The 16,612-nt window shown below is 50.9% G+C and overlaps 1 protein-coding gene across 1 annotated transcript in view; it reads left to right on the forward strand.

The window, feature by feature from the left end:
• Positions 1-1,996: 1,996 nt before the first annotated feature.
• The window catches only part of NCOR2 (nuclear receptor corepressor 2), a 226,199-nt gene continuing 211,583 nt past the window's right edge, over positions 1,997-16,612 (forward strand). Inside the window, exon 1 of the mRNA XM_059484874.1 lies at positions 1,997-2,161. The gene's annotated coding sequence lies outside the window, so the exon portion shown is untranslated. The remainder of the gene's footprint in view (positions 2,162-16,612) is intronic.

A 16,612-nucleotide genomic window follows, 5' to 3' on the forward strand; every position in this document is an offset into this window, starting at 1 on the left:
AGCAAGGCCACTGGAAAAACACATATTCCCACTGGAACACCAGCGTGGTGATTCCCTTTGGCACCATGGCCTTCTTCACTGCAAGAACAGGCAAAAAATCCATCTGTGCTCTGGCAGGGTATTCGGTGTGGCTGGAAAGTGTGTTCAGCCCTAAGGGGTTTATTTAGACACATTTGATTCTAATGCTGTTCTAAGGTCACTGGGATATAAAAGCCTGGCTCCTGTAAAATTAAAGTCCTGGGACATTTTGCTGTGGTACAGGACTTACCTTCCATTCATTAAGTGAAACGTCACAGATATTAAAAAAATTTTAAAAAAAGCTCAGAAAATGCTAAATGGAGCTGGAGCAGAGAAGCCTTGCAACGCAACAGGGATAAATTCAGTCCTTTATCTACCAAGACAAACATATTTTTCAAGAGAAAGATCTGATCTGCTCCTTTGCTTTCACGAGACAGCCTGTTGTGGATAAACCAAAATTCCGAACCGCACCAAAGGTGCTGCCCTGAGCCAGCAGACACACAACTGCCACAGGCACGGCAGGGCAGCTTTTCCTGCTTTTTGTGACGCGCCAGGCTCATCTCAGGCAATTTGCCTGCTGCTCCTGGTGTTTGTGCTCGCACAGCAGCGTGCGCCCGTGCTTACACAGCGGGTGCGGTGACTCAGGGAGACCGAGCCCAGGCCTGGGAAAGTGCCTGTGCCCTGCAGCCGTATTGGGACAAGGAATGCCGAGAGCTGCCCGGGAGATGCGGGGAAAGAGCAGCGAACTGCAGGGCACCCCTGCATGCCCGCATCTGCTGCTGCAGCGGGGTTAGGGCTAGGGTTAGGGTTAGGACACACTGAGGTTTTTACAGCTGCTGGAGCAGGGGAGGTTCGCTGGATGCTTTTCCAGCTGTTGGGGTCATGCATCACTCGTGGCAGGGAGAGGGGTGGGCTCGCCTGGCAGGGAGACCCAGCAGAGCAGCGGGAACAGTGAGAACTGAGGAGATGTGACCTTCCTCGGCCCCCCTGGCAGGATGGAGGGGAAGAAAAAGTGTGGAAAAGCAAGGTATTAGTTAAAATCTGTCAGTGACCTGGGTTGCCTCAGTGCTTATTCCTGTGGGAATTTGCTCATTAAATTATTCAGATTTTCCTGCAAAGATCGCACACCGAGAATGTTTTTTATGCAATCGGGATCACAGCACAGACACTAAACCAGGGCTGGGAATGTGCATCACGGGGTCTTCTCCTGAAGTCCCCCACCTTCCCTTTGCGGGAAAACTGAAGTTTCATAACTATGGAATGCTTAACTATGTTGCCGTGCAATGCTCTGGACAATTTCTCAGGGCTGAACCTTTGTCAGGGCTCAGAAAACCAAGCGCTGCCCGACCTCTTCCTCTGAAGTGTCCGAAATACCATCGGCACGAGGGGATTGTCGGCCAGCTCACACCACAAGTGAGAATCCCTGATTTGCACCCAAAATATCATCAATGACACGCAGGGACACAAACGCACCGGTAACGCTGGGAACACCAGCGGCAGCACCGAGGTACCCGGTGGCACTGATACAGCGATGGCAGGGGTGAGACGAGGGCAGCGGCGGGGACAGGGATGCAGCTGGTGTCGCGGTGCTACAGCCGGTGTCGCGGTGTCGCGGTGCTACGGCCGGTGTCGCGGTGTCGCGGTACTACAGCCGGTGTCGCGGTGTCGCGGTACTACAGCCGGTGTCGCGGTGTCGCGATCCGCGGCTCGGCCGGGTCCCGCCGGGCGCTGGGCGGCGCGGGCGCGTGCGGCCCCTTTAACGCGCGCGGGCGGCGCGGCCCCGCTCCGCCCCGCCCCGCCCGGCCCGGCTGTGGGGCGGCCTTAGGGACCGACCGAGACACCGAGCGAGCCACGACCGAGCGAGCGAGCGACCGCCGCCTCCCGCCGCGCCGGGGCGGGCAGGGCTGGGCTGGGCAGGGCTGGGCGCTGCGGGGCCGGCGCTGCGGCGAGGGGCGGCCCGGCCCCACGGACGGACGGACGGACGGACAGACGGGCGGGCGGCGCGGCTCGCAGCCCCATGGCTCTGGATTTATAAACACGGCGCAGATGGCGGGGCCGCGTCCCCGCGCCCAGCGCTGCCCCGCCGGCCGCTGAAGCGGGAGCGGCGGCGGCGATGGGGGGCGGCAGCTGCCGGCGGGATTAGGTGAGTCGGGAGGGGGGAGCCCCGGGGAGCCCCCGGTGCCGGGGTGCGGGCCGGGCTGGGGGGGCCGCTCCGCTCCCCGCAGGTGGGGGAAAGGCGGCCGCGTTACGTAAAAATGAAAATGTGCCACGGGAGCTGCTCGCCGGGGAGAAACTTTCTCTTATTATTTTCTTTTTTTTTTTTTTTCCTGTTGGTTTTGCTGGTTTTGGCCTCAAGGGAACGCGGCGCCCGGGAGCGGCGGGGCTGGGGAGCGCGGGGGAGCCCCGCACTGGGCAGACTGGCGGGGACACCCCTCTGCGGGGTGGGGGCACCCAAGGGCCTTTTTTTACCCCCCATTTCTCTTTTTTCCTCCTTTTCGTTCAATCCCGCTGTGTTTGCGGCTTCAGCCCCCCGCACGTTGGGGGCCGGTGGGTTGCAGCAATGAATGAGGGGCAGCGGGGCGGCCCTGCCGTGCCCGGGGTGCGGGGGCACGGCCGGCTCCGGGCCATGAGGGGGCACGGCCGGTCCCGGCCATGACGCGAGCCGAGGGCTGGCTCCTCGGGCCGTGTGCCGTTCGCCGTGTAAATATTTACGCGAGGTAACTGAGCCGGGTGTCTGCAGGCAACAAGTGCACGTTTCTCTGAACCCCAGCTGAGGTCTCCGGAGTAATCGCTTTTTTTGTTGTTTTTTTGTTTTTTTTTTTTCTGTTGATTCTTATAATTTCCTGTTCCCTCTTCTCCCTCGGCCCTTCCTCCTGCTCCCTTGCCCTGACAATGCACAAAGAGCAGGCTGCAGTGGGTGCAGGCAGCTGCCTGCCATGTGGGCTGCTGCCAACACCACTGAAGCAGCAAAACCTGCAGGGCTCGGGCTGGGGCTGCCCGGGCCGTGCTGACCCGACAAAGCCATCGCTGCTTGCAGCGCTTTGAACCCTCTGGAAGCCCAGCACGCCTGCGGGCACTGCTGCCCGCGCCCGAGGCTGCGGCTGCTCCCTGAACTTTGTGTTTTGGGTCAGCTCAAGAATGTGCGGGAGAGGACAGAGCTGTGCTGTGGGTGTTTCCCAACCCCTCGGTCCACAGGCGTTTATGGTTTCCCTCGGTGTTCCTGTGAAGCAAAGGTTGGCGCTCTGGATGCCTGAAAACCGTCAGGGTTTTGCTGAATCTGGTGGTTTTAATCGGTTTGGTGGGTGTGATGTCGTTCCGCTGGTATTCCTTGGTCATGTGGGGTGAGAGTTTTTCCATTTAGTATATAGGGGTTTTATCAGCAAGGTTAAGTTCAAGTTTGCCGTGTGCTTTACTGAGCAGTACTACTACTGATTCATAAAGGGAGCCAGTGTGAGTTGGGACAACTGGGTGAGCATTTCCCTCTCTTCTGGAAGTGGTGACAAAACTCTTCAAGGGCTCTCATGAAGCCATGTATTCCTAGATGATTTTAATCAAATCATACTTAATTCTCTGAGTTTCAGTGCTGATGTTGGGTGACTTTGGGATTTAGCTCAAACCTCCTGTGTGTCTGGGTCTGTGCAGGACCTGTGCCTTGGGTGAGGAATTCAGTGAGCGAGGCTCGCAGAGTGTGTTGGGGTTGAGTCTCACGGTGCCATGGCAGGGAAGTTTTGCCTGTGACAAATATTTTATAACTTTAGTTGAGTAAGTTTCACTGTGAGAGAGACTCTTGCAAAACGTGTTTAGTTTATTGAAAGCAAATGCACTCAAACCTCAGTTTGTTGTTGCCAAAAGGGAAAAAGTAGAAGCTATTTTTGGTGTGAGAGAGGAGATGGGGCACGCACATGTCTGGGGCAGGAAAACACTGGTACTTTGTTCTCCTGGCTTCATGTGGGTGGTGGTTTCTGTTACTTAGCTGTGTGTTTCTGCCAAGTTGCAAAACATACCTGGTTCTGAAACCCCTGCGGAGGTCAGGGCTGGCTCTGGAGCTGGTCTGGGCCCGTGTGGGAACACCTCCCACATCAGCATCTCCAGCCCTGCAGAAGCATGTGGGTGCCTCTGCCTTCACACCTTGCAGCTCCAGGGAGGTGACTGGCATTTTTTTTGCGACAGGATCTGCACTGAAACCATAAACTTGTTTTGTGCAAGCCACCAGCCAGCTGCTGCTTGGCAATACTTTTCGCTTGCTAATGGCTGTGGTTGGAGCTGAACCAAGCTGCCTCCAGTGGAGGTTGTACTAATCCCTGGAGCCATCCTGCGCTAAATCCGAAGAGGGTTTGGTTCAGGCCGTGTTCATGTCTTGTAATTAGGAGATGCAGTGTGGTGAAGGCAGTTCTGTTGTGATTGGCAGCGATGGTGTGCAAGCAGCTGTGCTGATAGCTGCACGTGGTGAGAGCTCCTGTCTCATCTCCACGGCTGGAATTGGGTCATAGGAGATATCTTCATCTTTTGTGACATGGCTGTGAATTATTTGTCCCCCTTGATGGCTGCCAGTGTTCCTGGTTCTGGTTTTTAGTGGCTCTGCTGCAATACAGTCCTTTTTGCAATGTGTTTGTCCTGGGAGAAACCTGTTTGAAACTGACTGTAATTGATGTGCCTGAGATACCATCATCGTGTTGTCCCTGCGGGGGGAGGAAAGCTACGATCTTGTGTCAGTTTCTAGATGAGTGGGTGCAGAAGGAGGATTACATCGGTAACTTTTCCGAGGTGCGTTTAGGGTGGTTGATTTGAGCAGTGCTGAAGGGCAGTGGGTTGGAGGAGAGCCTTTGGGGTGCTGTACTCCCCATCCCTAACCCAGTGTCTCATTCTGACCAGATCACTTCACAAGTCGCTAAACTGAGGCTGGTGGGGTTATGTGAAGTTCAATGTGTCAGAGCAAGTCTGCTGGAGAGCTGCTCAAGAGTCTCTTTCTCCATGAGTGCTTTGCTTGTTCAGTGTGAGGGCTCGTACTCCCAGTGGCAGAGTGCTGGTTCCCCCCAGGTTTTGTGCCTGTGAGCAGGGGTCCCCAAATGCAGCCCCTGGGCCCGGCTGCAGGGGTGCACAGGGATGGGAATCCAGGCCAGGGTGTTCTCTGGAGCACTGTTACTTTTGTGCAGCTGCGTTTTGAGGAGCTGTGGCTCGCTTTAGTCTTCGCTGAGAGTTTTCAGCAGAGAGCAGGGTCAGCTCTAATGGAGCTGGAAATGAGGTACAGCAGCACCCAGTCGCCTCTCTGATTAGTGACTGAGGCTTTTGCAGCTGCCTAAGGATTTGGGCATTGTGAGGTCACGGATTCTCATCGAGGCTGCTGTGGCACAGGCTCCTGCACGGCTTTGAAGGGCCCTTGCTGTGTATCGACATGGGAAGCAGCAGAGAATTGCTATTTATGGCTGGGCTTGTGCTGGCACACAGGTGTTGAGGGCTCTGATTTGCCCTGTAATGTCAAGGGATAGATCTTTGCATTGCAGTAGAAAATGGAAATGTGTGTCATTTAATGAGCGTGACTAGGGCAGAGCTGCTTTCCCAAAAGGAAGATTGAAGAGGGAGCTGGAGCTGCAGAACAGAGGGCATGAAAATGCCTGTAAAAGCTTGATCAGAGTGAGGGATGGATCTGGCAGGAAGGGAAGGAGGACAGAAGAGCAGAAGGAAATGAGTGATTCGTCAGTTTTGGGAAGTGATCCCTGACCTGAACACGAGGCAGCTGCGGGACTTTACTGGGAATTGAGAAATCTGGGCTGCACCCCCAGTCCTGCTGCCCACCCTACTTGTCACTTCCCTTCTTGAGGCCACCAGTTCTCTGTTCCTGCCAACCTGCCTTTGGCAGCTGGAGTCTCTCTGGGGTTGGACTGTTCCTGCTGAAGGTGAGCAGGGTCCCCGGGAGGGGATGTTTCTGGTGAGCAGGCAGTGCTCACACAGTGGCATTCCCCTGCCACCTTCAGTGTGTGGAGCTGAGAAATGTGACCTGGCTGACGAGGCAGGTGACGAGGCACTGATTGCTGATGATCTGAATCTGGCCTGGAGAGGCCCAGAGAGGAGCCCTGCCTGCAGGGGAGAGGAAGAAAAGCAGTAAAGATGGAGGTGGTTGTCCATGGCTGTGATTGTGACCACAGTGCCAGAGCTGGAGGGGATTTGGGGACGGGGAGAGCACAGCAGTGGTTATGTGCCTGCTGGGTGCATGCAGGATGCTGATAATGGTTGGTGCTCTCTTTATAGCTGCGGAGCACTGAGCAAACATTAATGAATGTAAAGGATAGCAGCTCTGTCTAGTTACAGAGAAGGGAAGTTGCTCCAAATTAACTTTATGATCCGTGAAACTGAAGGTTATTTAAAAAAATAATAACGTAAATGGAAATGCTGAAGTTTTTCAGAGTCGCTGAGTACGCTGCTTGTTGTTTAATGCCTTCCATTTTTTCACTCCAGTCTGTGTTTTTGGCTGGGGAACAAATTATAAGCAATATCAGCTTACGCTTGGATTTGAACCCGCATTGCTCTTAGTCAGCTGAAATGTTTCCCCTTATCGCTGCTCCCATAATGTTTATTTTAGACCGGATAGCATCATGGCTTTTCTGCTCACTGTAGGGAAGAAGCCAGTCTTTGAAACAGCCCAGCACCTTGGAAAGAAATGATCTCATAGCCAGTTTGGTTTCTGAATGAGGTACAGCTTAATTTTCCACCAAGAGGTTTATGCGAGCCTGGATCCCAGAATGTTTTGCGGCATTAAAAACCCAGGAGGTGGCAGATGGATGAATTGCTGACAGATTTAAAATCGTACGACAAACATAAAGCATTGAGACGTGAAGCCAAGGCAGCAGGAAGGTTGCAGGGAGAAATGGAGGCAGAAAGGTTGAGTAAGTTATTCTGGGCAGAGGAAGATGTGCAAGCAAAGTGGGTTCAGCTGGGAGGGGAAGGGAAGGCCATCAAGAGGAGGGATGTGTCCAGGAGGGTGTTCCCATCATAGCACAGGGAACCCCTGGTGTCCTGGGCTGATGGTGAGAGGAGGATGAGGAAGGGGGCCAAGCTGGGCATTGGCAGCAGTGGTGAGGCTGGCAGCGGGGTTGCCCTGGGAGGAGGCAGTGTGGTGGGGTGCAGATAGTTTCCTCCTGTGGGAAGTTTTCCTCCCATGAGGGAGAGTGGCAGCCTGCAGGGAAGCCAGGGGTGGTGTGGGTATTGTCTCTGGAGGCTGCAGGCCTGGCTCTGGCTCTTGGGGTGGGTGGTGCGTGTGTCAGGGAGGGAGGCAGAGCCGGCAGGATTTCCTCTCTGCAGCACTGGCTCCTGGGTTAATAACTAACCAGGCAGCCTAGGTTTATCCTTTCATTGTGGAAGAGAATTATTTACATAATACCACTCCACGTAATCTTTATTTAGCATTGTTTCCCTGGCGTAACACTGGACAGAGCGGCGGTGCCCAGAAACGCAGCTTTGGCCAAACGTGTGGGAAGTTAACTCTTCCAGTTGGGTGTGCTTCTCTCTGCCTGCTCAGGGAACTGGCTGTAAACTGAATAAATACTTCAGTGAATAAATACTTCAATCTATCATGTAGTTTTTGGGACTTCTGCGTCCTCTAAACTCTGTTTTCTGCAAGCTCTGGCTGGTGCTCTCTGCTGGTGCCCAAATGTTGCCTACCAGCTTCTTAAGCAACACAGTTTGGGTTTGTCCTGTGCATGTTAGGGCAGGAGAGGACTTTGCAGTGTGCTCTTCCTTGTCTCTGTGTTGAAGAAGGCAGAAGGAAAGAAATGTGTCAGCCCGTGGGTGGAGTATGACAGGATTTGGGAAGGTTCCTGCTGCAGATCGTCCCATCGTCTGTGTTCAGCCCCTGAGGACTTGCTGCCTCCCAGGTGGGCAGGGTTCATCCTCCTCAGGGAGCGTTTAATTGCAAGGTCTGGAGGCTTAGGTGGTTGTGTAAAGAGCTGGGGCCTGATTATTGCAACAGAGCACGGTGAAGGACAGAGCCCTGTGCTTGGGTGTCAGTGGGATGTGGTGGGAGAATTGAATTGCTGAGTAGGATGACAGGCAAAGAGCTTTCTGAAAATCTGCCTGTGCCTCCAGCCGTGCAGTGCTGGCTGGAGAGGGTGGAGGGTGTCTTTTCCTCTGCACTGCGGGATCTGTGGGCTTCTAACAAGCTGTGGCAAACAATGGAAAGTTGGCTTTCTTCTGAAAATATTTTAAAACCTTATAAAATTACTCCAGCGGCTAAATTTTTATAAGACCAGCTCTCAGCTGCATGGTACTTGATCACTTCATAAATAGCTCAGTCTTTGGCCTCCGCAAACTTCTCCAAGCCGTACCTGCAGCGCTGCCAAAGCCCTGGAGAGCAGTGGTTTATCAGAGGCAGCACCTGGCTGTGCAGCACAAGCTCTGTGTGAGTGTTTACTGCCGAGGCCGCGTGATCTCCTTGCTGTGGTGTTGCAAGGAGCTGGTTTGGGAGGCTGTGAGTCCCCAGTGAGTTACCCTGGATTGCCTGATGGTGCAGGCAGGCTCTGGGCTGGATGTTGGCTCTGGAGGCCTCTCTGCCAGCCTTGCCGAGGGCGATGCAGGTCCTGTGGCAGTTCGTGCTGCTGATGTGGACGTTACTCGCTCAAGCCTGAGACTTGCTGGGACAAATATAGCTTGTGAGCACCCTCTTTGAACCAATTACACCTGGCAGGGTGAGTTTGGATCAGTGCTGAGACTGTGGCGTTCCTGATCACTGCTTGAACAAGCTTTGTCTACTGCCTCCTCAAGCCTGTGCTGTTACCATCATACATTTGTGACATGGTGTGGTGTGTAAGTCTTGGGTGTCATCAGAGCAGTGGTGTATGGTACCACAACTGTGTGCTCAAGAAGTTTCTTCAGTGGTTTTATTGGGGTGTTTTTATGGCATCTGAACCCCAAATAACTACGTCCCCTCTTTGGTGTAAGAATTTCTTGTGTTTAGCAAATAACTACGTCCCCTCTTTCCTATTGGAAAAACTTCCTTGATCAAGTCCTTGCTTTTCTGTGGGTACCACATAGTTTATTTCCATTATTCCATTAATAAACTTTTCAAGCTCCATCTTGAAAGCAGCTACAGCTTTTTTTTCCCCCCCCTTTGCTGCAGAGTTTCAAGCTCATGCCAGAGTGTCAGCTTCATTTCTAGGTCACCGGTCTGCCCTTTCATTTCCCCCTCACGCTCAAGTTGGCTGGCTTGTTTTGATTTGGTAATATGTGAGGTGGTGTCCACAGACAAAACCAGGCAGGCCAGTGAAATTCATGTTTCCCTGCAGCCTTGTTCCTGTTGTGTGTGTGAATAATAATTTCCAAATGCTAGACCAGAGGTGATTAAAAACTGTCAAAGAAATAAAATGCAGCAAAGTCTGCATTACAAGAATCTGTGTGTTCAGTGTTTTGGGAGAACTCTCTGAACTGGCAGTGGAAAAAGCCTTCAGAATTCTTATTGAAGGCTTCCTAGTCTTAAATGTCCCTTATTCAAGAGGTGCTGCTGAGGCAGCCTGAGCACACCCAGGCTCTGCTGGAGGTTGTTGCTGCTGTCTGGGGGCACCTGGAGTCAGTAGCTCTCCCTTTGCGGAGTGTTTTGGGATCCAGAGCTGCAGCTGAGGTGTTTTTGCATGCTGTGGGCACAGGCACCTGCGCAGCCAGCTCAGCTGCAGCCTCGTGGCTGGAGCTGCTGAGCGTGACTGGCAGAGGGCGGAGGGGTGAAATGCTGCTCTGCAGCCCGAGTGGAAATGAAGCTGAAAACCTTTCTGAGGAGCGGCGCACGGTGTCTGTTGCTTGCTCTGAGTGAGTAGAGTTCTTTTTTTTTACTGAGCTGCAAGGCAATGGGTATTCAGAGGTTTTTATGCAACTTCGGTGTTGGGACGTGAAGCAGTTGTCATGTCATCAGTTAAGATGTGTTGAGCATCCTTATTTTTGGAGCAAATGATCCTGCTGGCAGCATGTATAGGAGGTGTCAGCCAGCCCTTTTTTTCTGCTTCCTCTCTATTTTTTTTCCTTCATTTGTAGGTTTTAGTTTTGGCTTTACTTTGATATCTTGACAGGGTTGCTACTTAAAAATTGTTGGGGTGGGTTTTTTTTGGGGTTGGTTTTTTTTGTTAGATTTTTTTTTTGGCTTTTGATGTCTACGTGTCTTGAGATGCACATAAAGAGCTGCTGTGGTTTTGGTCCCAAACCCAGCCAGCTGCCAGCAGCGTTCCTGAGGGCTGTGTGGTGTTGGAGTGAGAAACACTGCAGGGTTTTGGGCTTTCTCCAGCATTATGAAACAGAAGTAAAGAGAGAAGTCAGCATGTACCTTAAGGCTTGTGTTTTTATTTTAACTCTCTCACTGTGCAGAGCTGAGGTTTGCATCTTCTCCACCGAGACTGGTGCTCATGAAATCTAACGCGCTTTTGTGAACGTCCTTAAACTCTGCCAACAGCAGAGAGGGCTGAGAAATGGGGAATTTGCTTTGCCCTGAGGTGGAGGAGTCGTGCTGCAGAGGCAGACACAAGCACCCTGGTTGCTCCTGTTTCCCCTGCCAAAGGCGGAGTGAGTTTTGGTCTGGCTCAATGAGACGAGCGCTTTAAGCTCCATCTGTGTCTTATTTTTTTCTGCATTTTGCTCGGTTGTGCTTTTTAAACGTCTGTGGATTTCTTCTCAGCAGGAGGTTTCAGTCCCCACACAATGTATTATTGTGTTTGCCCCGCTCCAGTTCCTTGTTTCATGCGGAAACACCTTGAACCTTTGGCTGAGTTGGAAGATGATGGGTGCAGAGTCAGGAACAGCGTGTCCGTGCACGACTGCTCAGCCCGGGCTCACCCGGCTGCTGCTCCAGGCACAAAATGTGTTTGGCTAACACAGGCACTCCCCTGCCTTCTGATCAGCCAGCCTGCACACACTGAGTTTTGTTTGAGAGGCTGATCCCCAGGGTAAGAACACCATACTCAGAAATAATGAGTGTTCACACTTGCCTTTACAAACTTCTTGAGTGTTTTACCAATTAATTCTTAGGTAACAATTAATTACTTAGGTAACTTAGGACTTAGTTCTTAGGTAAAATATCTATGATAAAGGACACAGCCAGGAATGCTGCTATCCCTGCTATTCTTCACTCATTCCAGTTTATGCAAAACTTGAAAAAGGTATCCGTGCTGTCTTGGCTGTTTGCAGTCTGCCTGATGAAGCTTCTTAACCAGCAGGAAAAAAAAAAGTGTAAATAAATAATAAATACAGCAGCTTTGCCTTGCAGCTTTGCCAAGTCAGTTTGGTGTGTGTTGAGGGGGCAGAACAATTAGAGAAGTGAATGGTGTTCTCCATGTTCTGTGCTCCTGTCGCATGGCCACTCCCAGGTTTTTGGTAAGTGTAACAGAGAAATCTGTATGAGCAACTATTTATGGCATGTGCAGAGATGGGGGAGGCTGACAGCTGAACATTAACCTACTGAGAAAGGTGGGGCTGATGGTAGCTCGTGGTGGGCTTGGCGCTGTCAAACAGGGGTGATTGTTGTTCCCCTTTTCACAGCGCCTAGCTCACTTTGTTCAAGCTGTATTTCTGGAACTGGGGGACTTTGGCTGTAGTGCTGGTTGAAGGAGTTTGCCACCTCCCTGACATGTTCATGTCTCAGTGCTTCTCTCTCCTGTTACTTTTGACCTGAGTAGTTGAATCAATGTCTTCACCAAGCAGCCATGGTTTTGTTTAAGTCAGTTCAAAGTATTGGTGCCGCAAGGACAGATGTGCCAGGAGACACAGGGCCTGAAATCAGGGAAGAGTGGCTGTGCTTTACACAACCTGGTTGGGCTTCAAGCCTTTCTTTTGCAGGAGTAAATTCCACAGGACTGAAATACCCTCCTAAGAGGGGAGATGTTCCCCCCAAACTTGTGCACAGACCTGTTTGCAGACATGCCGTGTGTCTCTCAATGTGGGACACACCAATCAATTTTGCACCAGGTGACAGAGACCCTCAGGGAGGGTTCTCTTGGTGTTCCTGCAGCAGTTTCAGCTTGGGGTCAAGCTCAGGCACTGCTGTAGCAGCTCAGTCATTTCTGCCATGGTCTGTGGCATTTGCTCCTTTGCTGTGAGCTGGAAATGAAGTGCTTGGCTGGGAGTGGTGATTGAGAACGTTCCTCTGTGGCAGGCCTGGGTTTTTCACATTGTTGCTGCTTTCTGCTGGCTGCAGCACCTTTGTCCCTGGAGTCTTCTTGTGCACCCAGGAGAATCAAGTGTTCTGTGCTTTTGTGGCGTGGCCCTGCATGCCCAGGGCCGGCTGATGGAGAGCAAAGTTGGGCAGAAACCATCCTCTGTGCTGTGTGGCAGCTTCTGAACCTGGCTCAGCGAGGCACCTGAGGAACAGAGGGTGAGAGCAGAGTCCTTGCCTCAAGGGAGTTTAAACCTGCTCTGCCACAGCAGCCTTGCTGAATTACAAATTGCTTTTTCTCTCCCACTCTTTTCTAAATCTGCTGCCGTTCCTGAAGTTGCAGGAGGTTTTACTCATGGGTGCTAGTGCTTGGGTGAGTGTTTGCTGCAGAGTAGCGTTGTAAGCAACTGACGTGATGTTGATCATAATGTAACTAATGACACTTAAAATGTTTGTTTGTGATATGCTGTGGTTGCTTTCCAGGCTCTGGAATTGACAGACAAGCTTCAGCTGTATTTGGCATAGTGTTTGCAGAGATGGACAGCTTTCTGTCACTTCTTTGACAGATAGGCATTGAATTTTTAAGAGAAAACAGAGCAGCTTTTTGATTTTTCTCCCCATTCAAAACCAGCCAACCAGAAGCCAGGTGGAGGGGAGCTCTCACATGCATTCTGTTTATTTTTATGTGCAAATGCATCTTCTCGATGTGTCATTAACTTGGTTGGGCTCGGTGCTATTTTTAGCAGCCTTCTGGACAGGGAGCAGTTCCAGTAAAGGGTTTGTGAGCAGCCCAGCCCAGGGGCTGGCACAGAGCCCAGGGTGGCAAGTTCCTTCCTCCCTGCCTGCCCGGGGGCCTGCAGGGGCTGGATGGGCTCCCCTGTCCCCAGTCCCACACAAGGAAATCTGTGTAAAGCGCTGCTCTTCAGTTCCCGTGGCCATGGTAACCGACTTGGATACATCAAACTTGACTAATTAACCTAATGGAGAGTGGTTTCCAGGCTCAGTCTCTCCCCTCGGATTTCAGAGCTGAACTTGTGCTGTCTGATCAGCCAGCGCAGACTTTTTCAGGGTGGTTTCTTTCACAGATTAGTTTGAACTGGGGAGGATGGCTCAGATCAGTCTTGGGTCAGTCTGATCAGACTTGGATCAGTCTGATCTCTTGCTTTTCATTCCCCTCTCTGGGTAATCCCTCAGATTCCCAGGGAAGGAAGGTCCCAAACTCAGATGGCAAAAAATTGCTCTGATTTCTTTCTTGGACTAAGTGAGGTGAAAGTGGATACTTTCCTGCATCTCTGCTGTTTCTGTACTGCAGGATCTCTGCCACCCTGACTTTCTGTTTAAAAATCTGTGAAATCCTCAGGCTTGAAACAGAACAGCACATCCTGGAGATGTCTGTGCACATCTTCAGGTCCCCTCATCTTAATGTACTAGTTAAAGGCATTGCTGCTTTGCACTGTTTCTCTTGGGTTTAATTATTATTTCAGTGATTGGAGCTGCAGACTGCAGCAGGGACTTAAGAGTTCAGCCTCAATTAAAAACCACCCTGTGCCAGGCAGATAGCAGCAGGCAGCTCTGCTATTCTCAAGTGTCTCCAGCAGTCCACCGAAACACCATGTGATTGGCTCAGTTGAGAAATCTGAGTAGGCAGAAAGCAGTTTCTGGGATAAACCTTGTGAGTGCTTCTCAAAATAGCCTGAAAGCAAGGTTTTGCTTTCCACAGCCCCTCTTGGTCCTTGAGGCTGGTCAGAATTTTTTGTGGATTACTAAATATTGCGAAGGTCTGATCCTCAAACACCATAAAATCCTTTTTCTTTTTCTTCTCCTTTTTGATGCTGCCTCTGGTATGTTTAAACTTAAAGGATTTGCATTTTCATGTCTTTTTTAGCCTTAATTGTAAGCACTAGGACCTTCCTTACTTGCAGCTCCAGCTTTTTCTATTTTTCAGCAAAGCTGATGACCTCGTGTTTGACCCTTGGAAACCTCTTGGGCAGCCCAGCAAACAAATGTGGTGTGAGAAGAGCACATGATAGTAGCCTGAGCTATTACCCTGGTCAGTCATTGACCAGGACTCTTGTTTTTTTTCCCTTTGAAGATTTGCTTAATCATTGGCATTGCAGCCCCTGCTGTGCAGGGCACCTGGAGGGGTTTGGGGCTGCTCCCCGTGATGTCTGAGGTGGCAGGGGGGCTTTAGAGAGTCCAGCACTGTAATCGGGTTTTACTGGGGAGGAGATTGTCATTGATATCCCTGGGATTTGGCATCTATATAAATACACCAGCCAAGCTCTGTTGAAGTGTGCAGGTTCATGTCAGTTCATTTGTCTGGGAATGGGGCTGGGAGCATCTCAGCACCATGGTCCTTGTGTGTGATTTCTGTTCCCAGTATAACCCGCAGCCTGCTGAGGGTAAATCCCTGGAAATGCAGCTGGAAGGGAGTGACTGCTTCAGACATGGCTGATTTTAGGATGAGTTGAGAGATGGGGATAAGAACTGCAAGGCTAAAAGTGATGAGGACAAGTGCCCGTGAGCCAGGGTGCTGCATGAATGGCTGAAAGCTGTGAAGCAGCTCTGAGATCTCAGAGCTGGGAGTTGTTTTTCCACCCTTGTTTACTGTGGGACCTCTGGGTGACACAGAGCGTTCAGCAGATGCTGCTAAACTGAATTCTACAGCTGAATTCACACTGGAGAAATGAGAATTGCTGCTTTTTGTTGGGGGAAAAAAATAAATCTGCTTTTATCACATCCTTGTTATCCTTACAGCTTGTGGCTTGGAAAACGAGAGAAAATTGATAGTGAGGTCTGAGTGGCATGTGGAGAGAGGTAAAATCCTGGCTTTCTGAGGGCCTCATTTCATGAACTTTCTTGTCCTTCCTCCGTTTGCTGATGTGTCAGTGGAGCTGAATTTTGTTGGTAAAAATATGATTTGAGTGGATATCTTAGGTTAACTCTCAATTGCCTGCCTAAGGGTGATTTTAAGCGAGGTTTCCAGCAGCATCCCTGCTCTTGCTGTGTCTTTGGCTGTTGCTCCCAGACTGGCTGTCTGCACCAGGGGCTCTCTGCAGAGAGCAGCCTGTGTTCTGTGCCCACGTACTGTGCACAAGCCATGAAAAATGTTCCTCAGATGACAGTGATTTGGGGTAGCTCTAGAAAATAATTTTCTGCTGGTGGATAGTACCAAACTATTTCCTTTCACCCCTCCCTCCCTTGCCCAAAACAAAAGAAGAGATGAAAGGATTCATTAGGAATTATTCACTCAGCCCTGCCGCCTGTCTGAGATCTGGCTGTCTGCGTTCATCCCCCAGCTCAGGGAGGGTCAGAGGGCATCTCCCTGGGGAGGATTTGCTGTTGACTGAATTGCACTCTGTCATTATCCTGCTGGATAACGAATGCAGTGGCCTCATTGGCACTGCCTTCAGAAAAAGCACGGTCATCTGCATGTGGCCTTGAGGCGGGAGGAGCGAACCTAAGGGGAGCAGGGTGGAAAACCTCATCTTGTGGGAAAGATCTGGGACAGACCAGGCAGTTTGGCACAGTGGTTTAATTGCTGTGTGATGCTGAGCAGGTCTGTAGCTGTTCTGGACCTCTGTGTTATCTTCTTTGAGGTGGGGGACACAGCAAGTGGCTTAAAGGACAAAATTCCATCTGGTGAGGTGAAACTAGTTAAAGCTGCTCCTGTTTTCTTCAGTAGAAAATGTGGCATTCTTGCGACACAGTTTGAGGTATTTTAATGAGATTTAAACAATTTTTCCCCCCCTCTTTGTTTTGTTTTCAAATAGGCTTCCTGAAAGAAAAACATACAAATCCCCCTGAGCTAATTGGTGTGTGATTTGAATTCAGCTGCTACCTTGGAAGAGCTTTTCCAGCAGCTGATCTGAAAACAGCCTTTCCTGCAATATTGTGGGTTGTCAGTCAGTGCTGAAGGATCTTGAAGTTGCTGGTGGGAAGGAGAGAGATGTGTTTTGTTTGATATGCTGCATCTTTTAGTTTGAGTGTCATAAAATACTGAGAGATGTGGGAAAGACCCTAATGGAGAGGAGCTAGCAGAGGGATAAAAATCACGGTAGCTAGAAATGTGTAAGAAACGGTTGTGGGTGCTGGAGCCCGTTGGGCTGGCTGAGGAAGTAGACAGACCTGAAGCAAATTTGCATTTTAAGCACCAATTTCAGATGTTACCCACTGCCTGGTGCCTTGATCTTGTGGCAGCCACAGCTTAGGAGGGTTTAATGCTGTGCCCTTGCAGCATGTGGCTGCACCTTGCTGAAGCACGCTGGGGTGGCCAGATGCAGCCCTGTGAAATAAAGTATTAAAGCTTCAAATGTTGGCCTTCATTGCCTTCGGGCTAAGTCGGTTCCCTGGAAGACGCTGTGATGAAATTGCTGGCCCAGGTAATTTGTGTCCTGATGATGAGCAGCAGAGAGGAGGGCAAGAGTTTGTGTGCCTGCTTATTGCTGTCATCTGTCTTGCAATCAGATATTTATG

This window comes from Ammospiza nelsoni, chromosome 18 (assembly GCF_027579445.1).
Source record: "Ammospiza nelsoni isolate bAmmNel1 chromosome 18, bAmmNel1.pri, whole genome shotgun sequence".
In the NCBI taxonomy this organism is placed as follows: domain Eukaryota; kingdom Metazoa; phylum Chordata; class Aves; order Passeriformes; family Passerellidae; genus Ammospiza; species Ammospiza nelsoni.